The sequence below is a fragment of the Mastomys coucha genome, unplaced genomic scaffold (genome assembly GCF_008632895.1).
Source record: "Mastomys coucha isolate ucsf_1 unplaced genomic scaffold, UCSF_Mcou_1 pScaffold12, whole genome shotgun sequence".
In the NCBI taxonomy this organism is placed as follows: Eukaryota; Metazoa; Chordata; class Mammalia; order Rodentia; family Muridae; genus Mastomys; species Mastomys coucha.
Window position 1 is genome coordinate 12,832,976 of NW_022196894.1, and position 13,335 is coordinate 12,846,310.

General features: G+C 40.2%; 1 protein-coding gene across 6 annotated transcripts in view; it reads right to left on the reverse strand.

The window, feature by feature from the left end:
- Nucleotides 1-13,335, reverse strand: part of Spidr (scaffold protein involved in DNA repair) — a 254,641-nt gene that overhangs the window by 112,612 nt on the left and 128,694 nt on the right. Inside the window, exon 1 of one of the 6 annotated variants that reach the window (XM_031363197.1) lies at nt 5,671-5,724. The exons of the other annotated variants lie outside the window; for them this stretch is intronic. The gene's annotated coding sequence lies outside the window, so the exon portion shown is untranslated. Of the gene's footprint in view, nt 1-5,670; nt 5,725-13,335 lie in introns of those variants that run through there. 6 annotated transcript variants of the gene reach the window in all.

Here is a 13,335-nt window from a genome sequence, read left to right on the forward strand (position 1 = left end):
AAAAAAGAGAGAGAGAGAGAGAGAGAGAGAGAGAGAGGAAAACCTGTGGTCATAATATATTGTATGAAAACATTTTATTTCTAACAAAGAGAAAAAAGAAAATAAACTTACAAAGAACCCTGTTTACCAAATCCTAATGAACTATACCAAAGCATACGCTTAAACACATGCCTAACACGTTTGGCCAATTTTAAACAGAAATCCCACGTCAAGCGATAGTCTGTCCTCTACACCCACCCTTACTTCCAAAAATAAAACAGAATTAGAACCACATATTTTGTTTTGTACAGCCAAGAACTCTAAGAAAATCTCCTAAAGCCACACTGCCAATGGATGAGGCTACAGGACATCACTGGCATGTACTTTCCCACATTTCTGACGACTTTGACCAGTGACTCAGCCTCTGTACAACAGGAAGTACTCAAGTGGGTTTATACCTAACTGGAGAGTTATTGTTAATGTGGTAGTCAAAGGCAACTATGTAGCATATTTTTTAAAGGGCTTAATATTTTATTTCTAAAATGTAGAAAAACAAATTGTGAGTAGCTAAACTTATATACAGCCTTTTAGAAAGTAGCAGACAGGAAAAAGACAAAGTGAGGTTTAAAGTTTAACTCAGGAAGTGGCAGTCTGCTTTGTGTTACTCTGCAGGAGCTACCTACATGCGCAGGCTGCACCAGGCTTTTTAACATGTTGTTTTGGGTGTCTGCTTGGAACACTAGATTTAGGGCCAGAAATGACACTGGGAACCCTAATCCCCTGTGGAGAAATATTCTACAGCAGATAGTAGAATGGATTTCTTCTCCCAATGGACAGCCAAACAACACAAAATTCACTAATGGATTGCAGTTTTGTTTCAAAAGCAACTTTTCAGACTAACAAGCTTCCAAAGTGCTTGCATTCTGTCTACAGCTCAGTTCATCGGGTCCTTGATGCACAGCAGGAAAGCTGCTTTCCCCTTAATTATTTTCTTTTTTCCTGTGTGTGTGTATGTGTGAGAGAGAGGGGGGGGAGAGAGAGAAAGACACACAGAGAGAGAGAGAGACAGAGAGAGAGAGACAGACAGAGACACTGGGGAAGGTCTCACTATGTAGCCTTGGGTAGACTGGAACTCCCTATATAAATCAGGCTGGCCTCAAAGTCTTAGAGATCTGCCCGTCTCTGCCACACTCTCACCCACCCCACAGCAGTGCTGTGATTAAGGGTGTGCTCTATCACTCTCAGCAGTCCCTCTCTCTCTCTTCTCCTCCCACCCCCTATTTATGCACAAACATATATATGTGTGTGTCTTTTATTTTATGAGATTATAATCTCGTATAATAATTCTCCCCATTCTCCCTCCAAACCTTCCTATATACCCTTTGCCCTCTTTGTTCATTAATTGTTGTTATTGTGTGTAAAATCACCCCACATCAAATAAACTTTTCTTTCAAAAGATGAAGACCTTTACAGAGACCACAACCAATCGAACTGCAGAGATGTTGGAAACCAGTCCCCTTAAAACTTAAAAAGTTTCGAGATTTTCAAGCAAAAACCCTGATAGTTCAGCTATTACAGTAATTAATAAACTCAGCATTTCAGGAGCTTCAAAGTGTAAGACATCTGGTTCCAATTACAAATTTGGCTCAGAATAAATATACCTCCCAAACAACAGTTTCATTATAACCTGTTCTCTCTCTCTCTCTTTCTCTCTCTCTCTCTCTCTCTCTCTCTCTCTCTCTCTCTCTCTCTCTCTCTCTCTCTCTCTCTCTCTCTTGGAGCTGTACTCCTTCCTTGCTGGAAGCCACTACACCACTGCCAGGAAGAGGAATGCAAAACATTCCCAGGAGCTGAGGCTGTGATGTCAGAGCTGCATTCCACTTCTTCCCAGTCAGGCCTTTTGGGAAGCTCTGGCCTTCAGCTAAACCCCTAGAAGAGATAGCTAAGGCCTTCATTAAATCACACAGAGAACCTCTGTGCTGTGTTTTACTGCTGGCTTGTGTTTTACTGCTGGCCACGATCACAGCAAGAGAGAACTTCTTTCAAAGTGAAAACAACAGCAACACATTTTGCATAGAAGAAAGGAAAGAGGAAAGAAAAAGGGGAAGGAAGAAGGGAGAGGGCATAAGGAAAAAGAAAAGAGGAAAAAGGGGTGTTTGGAAGGAACACATGCCTTTTCAGTGAGCAGCCTACAAGCTATCACCAGTAAGCATGACTAACTGCATCAGCAAGCTCTGGGTGTGACTGAGAAAGTTAGCCTCAATAAATAAGGTAGGAGAGTGACATTGCATGGCTTCCTACATTCATAATATAGGGCATCAAGCTGCACGTGCACACGCACACATACATTTGTGCCTGTTAGCTTACAGGAGATTCCACTAGACTCCTCCCAGGGACCCAGCAATGGCTTATGTCATCACCTGCTTAGGTCAAGTGCAGGCAGCCTATAAAAGGACTGCTCACACCCAAGTTCTTTCTCTCCCTCTGTTCCCATATGTATCTTCCTCCCCTCATGTGCCTCCCCCTCCCTGTCTCTGTCTCTGTCTCCCTCTCTCCCTCCCTCCCTCTCCCTTTCTCTACTTTTCTGTCCTTCTCTGTCCCTTCTTCTCTGACCTCATGGCTCTGCTGTCCTCTGTCTACCTCTACCCCTTCTCCAGGTCCAGACTGTTGTGTTTTATAAAAAAGAAAAAGAACCAGGAGTACGTTTGATGGAGGTGCCCTATGGTTTCAGGGAAGGGGGGGTTGTCTCTACAGGCCCATGTTGATGCATCCCTTCCTCCTGAGGGACCAGCCAGAGGTATAGTATAGAATACAGTTTATTTAGGATATGGGGAGGGGAGAAGGAGGGAGGGAGGGAGGGAGGGAGAGAGAGAGAGAGAGAGAGAGAGAGAGAGAAAGAGAGAGAGAGACAGAGAGAGAGAGAGAGAGAACACATAGAGAGAGGCGGGGAGGGGAATGAGGAGAGAAGGGGCAGAGAAGGAAGAGGGGAAGAGAGGAAAAACAAGAGCAAGAGAGTGAGTAGGGGGCAAGCAGCCCCTTTTATACCGAGTCAGTTGCCAGGTAATTGTGGGGTAGAGCCTAGAAGGAATGCCAACAGGGACTCCCATTCCTACCCCCAAATAAACTCTCTTTATAGAGATCTATTCCACACTGTGATTTCTCAGGGGGATATCTTGGCAGGGTGCCACTAGGAACCCCCTCACCATATTAACAATGCCTAAGGACATACAAAGCAAAACCAAAAACATATACATCATCCACTGGAATGAGAAAAATGAAAACAAAATGGACTCCTCTTCAAGTTAAACATTTGGAAAATTGTACTTCAAGTCAAAATGTGAGTTTTATTGCTCATGGCAGATAAATCTTATTTAAAACTAATCACATTTGGAATATTATCCATTACTTACTTCATTAATCTTTATAAGAAAAACCTAAAATTATCAACTGCGGATGTAGCTCAGTTGGTGGAGTGTTTCCTATCACCCACAGGGTCCTAAGGTTTGATCCTCGGCACCAAATAAAACCAGGAATGGTGGCACATGGCTATAATCCCAGCACTCAGGAGGAGGATCAAAAATTCAAGGTCATTCTTGGTTACATAGTTCCAGGCTACCCTGGAACAGATGAGACCTTGGCTTAAAAAGAAAAGAAATCAGGTTAAAAGCTCAATAGAAGTTATTCATTTAATTCCATGAACAAATACTATTTTTGCTCATGCAACTGCTTTAATCAAACCAAATTACTTTAAGGGCTTGGAGCACTGGCTCAGTGGTTAAGAGCATTTGCTGCTTTTGTAGAGGATCGGGTTCTGTTTCCAGCACCCACATGGTAACTCCATTCTAGGAGATTCAGTTGATGCCTTTACCTGGCCTTCACAGGCACCAGGCAAAGTATACAGACAAATATGCAAAAACATTTGTACAGGTCTTGCCTAGAATTTAAACAAAATAAGAAATGTTGACTAACCCATAAAATCTTCAAGAGCAACTCAAACATTAAACAAGACATTTCATGATGACCCTAATTAGGGTAAGAGTCTATAAAAGTTCTGGAAGTTCACTGGGACCAACATTTAAACCCCAACCCACATTTGAATCTAGGCCCCAAAGGGTTGGTAGAATCCAATGTGCAATGGAATTTTTACCAGCATCTGGTGTGCTCCAACCTTGGTCCTGCTGCCACCTACCCAAGACTGGATCACTCAGTGATCCCATCTCCCAACTAACAGGTTCACCTGCAACCCAAACTGAACTTCATGTGAACATTATTGTAGGAAGAATCACAGAAAACCAAACAATCAGAGATGAAGAGATGAATCCGTATTGCAATTTCAGAGGACCTGAGGTCAATTTCCAACACCTACATGGGGTGGCTCACAACTGCCTGTACCTCAAGTTACAAGGGATGTAATATTCTCTTCTGGGTACCTGCCCATATATGCCATACCCTCCCCTACACACACACACACACACACACACACACACACACACACACACACACACACTAAAGTAACAAGGTTTTAAAAAAATCTACACAACAAATAGAATTGGAAGTAAGGAAAAACTGGAAGATGATCCATTCTAACATGCATACAACATGACAATAAAAAATCCAAAGAATATGACACAGCTCCTAACCATGAACACAACTGCTCGAACTCCCCTAAAATGTAATCTAAACATCACCTTCTTTGTGCCTTCCCCACCATTATGTACTCTCTTTCTGGAACCATAAGCCTGAACAAACACTTCATTCTTTAAGTTGCCTTGGTTATTATATTTTATCACAGTAACAGATAAGTTGCAAATAAGTAACACACAGACTTAATAAAATTAAAACATAAAATTTTTTAAATCTAGAAAATGGAGTATACATCTAAACACAAAAGAAATGTAGAATCCTAAACAGAAATGACCAGAGAAGGAATTCTCCATGAGACATCGTAGTGAAGATGTCAGTGCCATCTGAGAAGAATACAACTCATGTACCTTCGTACCATACAGCTATCAGAACTACTTCAGCCACTATTAAATCTTTAAAGCTAGAAAAGCATGCAATGAGAGACTTCAAGCTCTGAAAATAAATAACTGTGAATTGAGACAAGAGTGTTTTTTCTAGCGCAGTTACCTTTCAAAACTGATGAAAAAACAAAAATATTTCAGACAAACAAAAAGTAAGTAATTCATGACAACCAAATCAGCACTAAAGAATATTTTTTAAAGGAATACTATACAGAGGAATTTTAAAAACCCTTCCCCACACGAAAACATAAAAGTATAAATCCTATGAAAAGAACAAAAGGAACTAGAGAAAAAAAGTCAACCTTACCTAAAACAGAAAATAAGCAAACTCCCAAAATAAATACAGAAGAATGAAAAAAAATATCAACAATCCAGGAAACCATTATCTAAAACATTTATAAACAATCAATAAAGACATTAAATGTAAATGGTCTAAGTTTACATGTAAAAAGATATAGACAAATCAACTGGATTGGAAAAATAAGAACTATTCAAAAATATCGAAAAAACTGATGTAAATTGATCAACTATCTAAATTATACTACTAAGTAAACAAAAGCCATAAGCAGACATACCTATCTCTGCAATTGATAAAGAAGACATCAAACCAAAACTAATCAGATTGATCAAGAAGGGTCAACACATATTAGTAAAGGAAACAACTCACCAAAAAGATATAACAACTGTGGAGCTAGAAAGAAGCTCAGTTGTAAGGAGAGCATTTTCCTCTTGCACAGGACCTCTTGTTCAGTTTCCAACACCTATATTAGGCAGCCATCTATAACTCCAGTTCCAGAGAATCTGATGTCCTCTTCTGGTCTCCAAATTAAATGAAGCAATCCCACTAAAATCAGGGACAAGACAAGGATGCCCACTCTCCCCATATCTATTGAATATAGTACTTGAAGTTCTAGCCAGAGCAATAAGACAACAAAGGAGATCAAGGGGAAACAAACTGGCAAAGAAGTCAAGGTATATACCTATATACCTATTATATAGAAACTTATGCAGGTCTATATACATACACATAAATTTTGAAAAAAATAGATTTTAAAATATACTCATTTACCATAATTTTAAACGTAGTCATAGATATGCAAGAATGAACATCAATAATTAAAGAAAAGAGCCTATAAACTTGAGAGTGGAGGAGATATGAAATGGGAAGGAGCTGGAAAGATAGGGGGAAACCTATGTAATTGTATTTGAATTAAAACATGTAAAATAAAAGACACAATTGCTGTCAATATCTGTAGAGGCTATTCCTGGTTGTCATCTTGACTATATCTAGAATGAACTACAATTCCGAATTGGAAGGCTCACCTGTGATCCTACTCTGGAGGCTGGGAGATACAAGTTTCTGACCTGGATCTTGGCATGGAGATCTCGAGGCATAGAGGCTATGAATCCCAGAAAACAGGAAGATTTCTGAGTTCATGGTCATGTGGTACACACCCAGATCCAGGTGTGGTGACACACACCTTTAATCTGTGCTACACCTTCTGCTGGAGACTTACATAAGGACACTGAAAGAAGGAATATTCACTCTCTCTCTCTGCCTGCTTGCCTTGTGGGACTGAGCAATTGCTAGATCCTTGGACTTCCATGTACAGCTGCGGCTGACCATTGTTGGGGAGTTGGACTATAGACTATAAGTCATCAACAAATTCCCTTACTACATAGAGACTATCCATAAGTTCTGTGACTCTAGAGAACCCTGACTAATACAATATCTATGCACTAAATATTGGACTTTCCCAGTTTCATAAAACAAACACCAAAAGGCTACATCAGTTCAAATATAACATTAGTGGGAGACTTTAATAATCAAATGGTTCTTCCAAATTAAAAATAAGCAAAGAAGCTAAAATACACCATAAATCAAGTGGAATTAACAGTTATATACAGAATATTACAGTCATCAGATGAGGAATACATTCTTCTTCGTGGCACACAGACCTTTCTAAAAAAATGATCACACTGTGGATCACAAATAAACTTTACCAGCTTAAAAAAAAATGGCACTATGCCATGTGTCCCATCAGATTATAGTGTTATTAAATAAATCAACAGCAAAAGACATTATAAAACCGCTTGGAAACCAAACAATATACTTTGAATGAACAGTGAGAGTCATCCAAGAAATTAGAGAAGAAATAAAAAAATTCCTAGACTCAAAATGAAAATGAGAATACACTTTACCAGAACATTTGGGACACAGTCAAGTCAATTCTTAAAGGAAACTTAATAAATAGGTTTAAGAGTGTACATTAAAAACTAGAACAATATCCAGCAAACAATGCTATACCTCAGGACTCTGGAAAAAAATGAGAAGCCAATACAAGACATAGTAGTAGAAAGCAAGAAATAATAAAGTTCAAGAAATTAGTGAATGTGACTTTTTTATTGCTTTTTAGAGACAAAACTATGCTGAGCCAGGTGGTACACACTTTCATTTCCAGAATATGGAGGGGCAAAGGCCAGTGGACTTCTGAGTGTAAGGCCATTTGGTCTATGTAGTGAGGCACAGCTACAAGGCTGTTCTGTAGAAGCAAAGCAAAGCAAAAAACACAAAACAAAAAACCAACACCATCATCAAAAGACTCCAACAACAATACACACAACCCAAGAGTTGGTTACTTGAAAAAATATGATTAACAAACCTTTATTCAAACTAGCAAGGGGGAAAAATCAAATTAACAAAATTGGAGACAAAAGAGGTACTGTTAAATCAGACTCTAATACAATCAAAAATACAATTAGAGAATACTTTGAAAACTTATTCTCCAAAAGCTGGAAAACTTAGAAGAAATGGATGAGTTTTTAAACACATGTGACCTACTAAAATTAAAGCTACAAGATACACATCACTTAAACAGACTTATTACAAATCTATGATAACAAAGCTCTAATCAAGTCTCCACAAGGTAAATCTCAGTACCAGGTGGATTCACTGCTAAATCCAACTTAAATGTTGACAGGCAAATACTCACATCACACTCCCGACAACTTCTTGGTTTATATGGCTTAGTAGAAAATGGAATCTCTCTGTGTAAAGATCAACTCCTGAAAAGAAGCTGTGTGTGCAGAGACTGATGGAAACACAAGTGTACTGTGGAGAGACTGTAGTGTTACAGGTCCAGACTACCTTATCTGGAGAAGCCAGAATAGCCATTCCATGCCCACCTTAGTGCTGGAGTAATATCTTATGACTAATAGATATGAATCCTCCAGAATCTATTAACTTAGGCTGGCTAAAATAATAATGGTAATGATAATACTCATCCTCCTTCTCCCTTCTTTTCTCCTCTTCCTCCTAAGAATAAAGGGTTTTGTTTGTTTGTTCATTTGTTTGTATGATAGGTCTTGATAAACAGACTAGCCCAGCGACTCTTAACTATCCTGCCTCAGACCCCAAGAGCTTGTGATTACAATACTAACACGTCTGCAATATCATATTTATCAATCCAAATTATAGCAATTCTATCACAGAAAATCTGTTTTCTGTAGAATATTTATATTTTCTGTTCTAAAGAAGCTAGGAATCTACAATGCAGGAAGTAGAACCAAACTACCAAGAAGAATATGTCAAGTACCATATGAGAAATACAAGTTAAAACAAAACTTAGAAAAAACTATAATGTTGGAAACCTTGAAGATCAAGCCCACTCAGCTGAAAACTCAGAAAAGACATCACAGGAAGCAGAATAAGAGATGTCTAAATGGAAAGTCAAGACACTCCAAACAGAATAGGGCAGAAATACTAGGAATTGAGAGCTGGTTCATTAACTGGGTCGAACAGTGGCAGATCAACCAAAAACACACTGGAACAAGCGGAAGGGAAATCTTAGCATGCAAGCTAAGAAGCAGGTTACAGATAAACATTAGAAAAGACCATCTAAGATTTCAGAACAAACAAGAAATGTGGCAAGAACAGAAGTGGCTTAGGGAGAGAGGGCTCTGGAAGTGGGCAGGCTACCAGATGAAAATGCTGTTTCAGACAAGCAGTAAAAATGCAGCAGAGAAAAGGAGGGGGAGAATCAGAGAGCCATTTGGAGGGGCTGTCCATGACTCAGACATTGTTTCCTTAAGATCCAGCTTTCGAAGCTAGTCACTAGTTACAGTCACTAAGCATAAGTGAATTCATGGAAACACAAAGGCATCCTACGGTAAGAAACCAGACAAATCTTTCCAGACCAACCCCTAGAGTTGTAAGGAGGCTGCTTACTTTGCTAACAGAGGTTGTCTCATTTGTAAAGAATAAAGATATGGATGGATGGCACTGAGGCTGTGTTTTCTTAGTTGAAAGCAGGCAAGTTATACTGCGGACTAAACACAGGTCACTCAAGTTAGGATTTTCTTACTTGAGGGGATCACTGGGTAGTCTTGATAGAATACATCACATATTTTTTTGGCGGGGGGGGCAGGATTAGGGTTTCTGTTTTTGCAACTGGCACGGAGAGAGGTTGATAAGCAAGCTCTGTCTTTGCAGATTAGGGAATGGGTTAATATGGGTTAAAGGTGGAGCCTTGTCCCATCCTGTAGGGTCTCAGCTATGATCTGCCACAGCTCCATAGGATTTTGTATAAAGAGGCCTTCATATGGAATCATTTAAAAACAAAAAGGCTGTGGATGGTAGCACCTCTTTGAAATCCTAGTACTTGGGAGCTAGAGAGAAGAGTACCAGAAGTTCAAGACCAGACGCAGCTACAAAGTGACATTGAGGCCAGCCTAGGATACCTGAGACTCTACCTCAAAAAACCAAAATCAGTAAATTAAAACAAAACTTAAGAGGCTCAATACTGGGTGGCTGTAGGTCTTTGCATGTCTATTCTTCTGCTTATGAAAGTAAGTATGATGAACACCTTCTTTGATCTGAGGAACTTGTTCTCCATGTTTTATGAGATTTCTTTTTCCTCTATATGGGGTTTGTAGCTTGCGAAAATAATAAATGCTATGCTAAAATAGACCACTATTCCACTCTGAGATATTTTAGACTTGAAGAAAGTATTAAAAAAACAAAGAAACAAACAAAAAATGTCTTTGGTGGCCTGGGCCTTCCGCTGGGGCAGATCATCAGCATGTCTGCCCCTCTGAAGACCCCACACTCTAGAGGCCTCTCAGGAGATCTGCTGCACCTAGGGCAACAGGTAAGGGATCTCCCCAAATAAGTGAAGTAGCTGGAATCCCCAAGGAGCCCAGTGGACTCCAGACTCATCTCCTCTGCTCGAACTCCACCTCCTTTCTGGCCTGCTCCTTCTACCAAGGCAGATCATCAGTGTGTCTGCTCCTCTGAAGACCCCACAGTCTGAAGGCCTCCCAGGAGACCTACAGCAACCCAGGGACACAGGTAGCAGGCTCCAGACAGAGAAACTCAAGCCAGTAAACACTATAGATAACCAAATGGCAAGAGGCAAGCCAAGGACATAAGCAACAGAAGCCAATATACTTTGAAACCATGAAAACCCAGCTCTCCCACCACAGCAAGCCCTGGATACCTTCATACACTTGAAAAGCATGATGCTGACCTAAAATCCTATCTCACAAAGATAATAAAATCCTTAAGGAGTATATATATATAACTCACTGAAAGAAATACAGGAAAACAAAATCAAAAAGGTGAAGAAGTTGAACAACTGAACCTACAGATTGGGGAAAAAATCTTCACTATCCCCACATCCGATAGAGGGCTAATATGCAAAATATAGCAAGTACTCAAGAAACTAACCACCAAAAAACCCAAATAAGGTAATCAAGAAAGGTGGTATAGAACTAAACAGAGAATTCACAACAGAGGGATTTCAAATGGCTAAGAAACACTTAAGGAAATGTTCGAAATCCTTAGTGATCAGGGAAATGTAAATCAAAACAATTCTGAGATTCTACCTCACACCAATCAGAATGGCTAAGATCAAAAACTCTGGTGACAGCACATGTTGGCAAGGATGTAGAGAAAGAGGAACACTCCTCCATTGCTGGTAGGATTGCAAACTGGTACAACCACTCTGGAAATCATTCTGGAGGTTCCTCAGAAAATTGGGAATACATCTACCTGAAGACCCAGCTATACCACTCTTGGGCATATAACCAAAAGATGCCCCACCATGCCACAGGGGCAAGTGTTAAACTACATTCATAGCAGCCTTATTTGTGATAGCTAGAAGCTGGAAACAACCCACATGTCTCACAACTTAAGAATGGATACAGAAAATGTGGTTCATTTGCACAATGGAATACTATTCAGCTATTAAGAGTAAGGACACGGGGAGTAGCTGGACCAGCAGGACCCAGGCACACAGAAAGTCTGCCAGGCCAGTGGATCGGTTGCTTCCAGTCTGTCTGGGTCAGCTGGTGCCCTGAGCAGACCTTGGGCACAAGCTCTGCAGCCAGTCCCACAAAACCCAGAGGAAACTCTATTCCCGGGCACTCTAACACACCCAGGATCAGAGGTGAGGAGGACACAACATCTGTCCCAATACTAGGAGTAACTGGGACCAGCAAGACCCAGGCACACTGGAACTCCGCCAGCTCAGTGGCTCGGGTTGCTTCTGCTCTGTCTGGGCCTTGAGCAGACCATGGGTGGAAGCTCTGGCAGCTCTGCAGCCAGCAAGCAAAACACCCAGAGGAAGCTCTAATCCCAGGTGCTCTAACAAGCCCAGGGTCACAGGATCCCAGAATTACAGGACCACAGAGACAGCTTGACTATGAGGAGTTCTGACACAACCAGGATCAGGATCACAGGAAGGACAGGCTCCAGTCAGATTTAGTAAGGGCAGGTAACATTAGAGATAACCAGATGATGTGGGGCAAGTATAAGAATATAAGCAACACAAACCAAGGTTACTTGGCATCATCAGAATGCAATACTCTCACCGTAGCAAGTCCTGGACACACCATCACATTGGAAAAGCAAGATTCAGATCTAAAATCACTTCTCATGATGATGATACAGGACTTTAAGAAAGACATAAATAGCACCCTCAAAGAAATACAGAAGAGCACAGGTAAACACCTAGAAGCCCTGAAAGAGGAAACACAAAAATCCCTTAAAGAACTACAGGAAAACACAATCAAACAGGTAAAGGAAATGAGCAAAACCATCCAGACTCTAAAAATGGAAATAGAAACAATAAAGAAATCACAAAGAGAGACAACCCTGGAGATAGAAAACCTATGAAAGAAATCAGGAGTCGTAGATGAAACATCACCAACAGAATACAAGAGATAGAAGAGAGACTCTCAGGGGCAGAAGACACCACAGAAAACACAACAGTCAAATAAAATGCAAAAAGCAAAAAGCTCCTAACCCAAAACATCCAGGAAATCCAGGACGTACTGAGAAGATCAAACCTAAGGATAATAGGTGTAGAAGAGAGTGAAGATTCCCAACTTAAAGGGCCAGTAAATATCTTCAACAAAATTATAGAAGAAAACTTCCCTAACCTAAAGAAAGAGATGCCCATGAACATACAAGAAGTCTACAGAATTCCAAATAGAATGGACCAGAAAAGAAATTCCTCCAGTCGCATAATAATCAAAACACCAAATGCAATAAACAAAGAAAGAATTTTAAAAGCAGTAAGGGAAAAAAGGCAAGTAACATATAAAGGCAGGCCTATCAGAATTATGCCATACTTCTCACCAGAGACTATGAAAGCTAGAAGATCCTGGGCAGATGTCATACAGACCCTACAAGAATACAAATGCCAGCCCAGGCTACTATACCCAGCAAAACTCTCAATTACCACAGATGGAGAAAACAAGATATTCCATGACAAAGCAAAATTTATACAATATCTTTCCACAAATCCAGCCCTACAAAGGATAATAGATGGAAACATCAACTAAGGAGCAAAACTATATAAGCAAGAAAATAATCGTTCAACAAACCCACACAAACCTAATTCCACCTCTTACAACAAAAACAACAGGAAGTAACAATTACTCTTTCTTAATATCTTAATATGAAAATTAATATTACCAACATATCTTTTTTTTTAGATATTTTCTTTATGAACATGTAAATTTGTCCATTCCCAGTTTCCCCTCCAAAAAACAAACAAACAAACAAAAACAACAAAAACAAACCCCTGTTGCCTCCCACTTCCCCATGCCTGCCACCCCGCCCTTTCCCACTTTCTGGCCCTGGCATTCCCCTACACTGGGGCACAGAACCTTCACAGGGCCGAGATCCTCTCCTCCTATTGATGATCGAATTTGCAATACTCTACTATACACATACTGCCTGAACAATCAGACCCCTCCATATGCAGTCCTTGGTTTGTGGTTGAGACCCTGGGAGCTCTGAGGGTACTAGTTAGTTCATATTGTT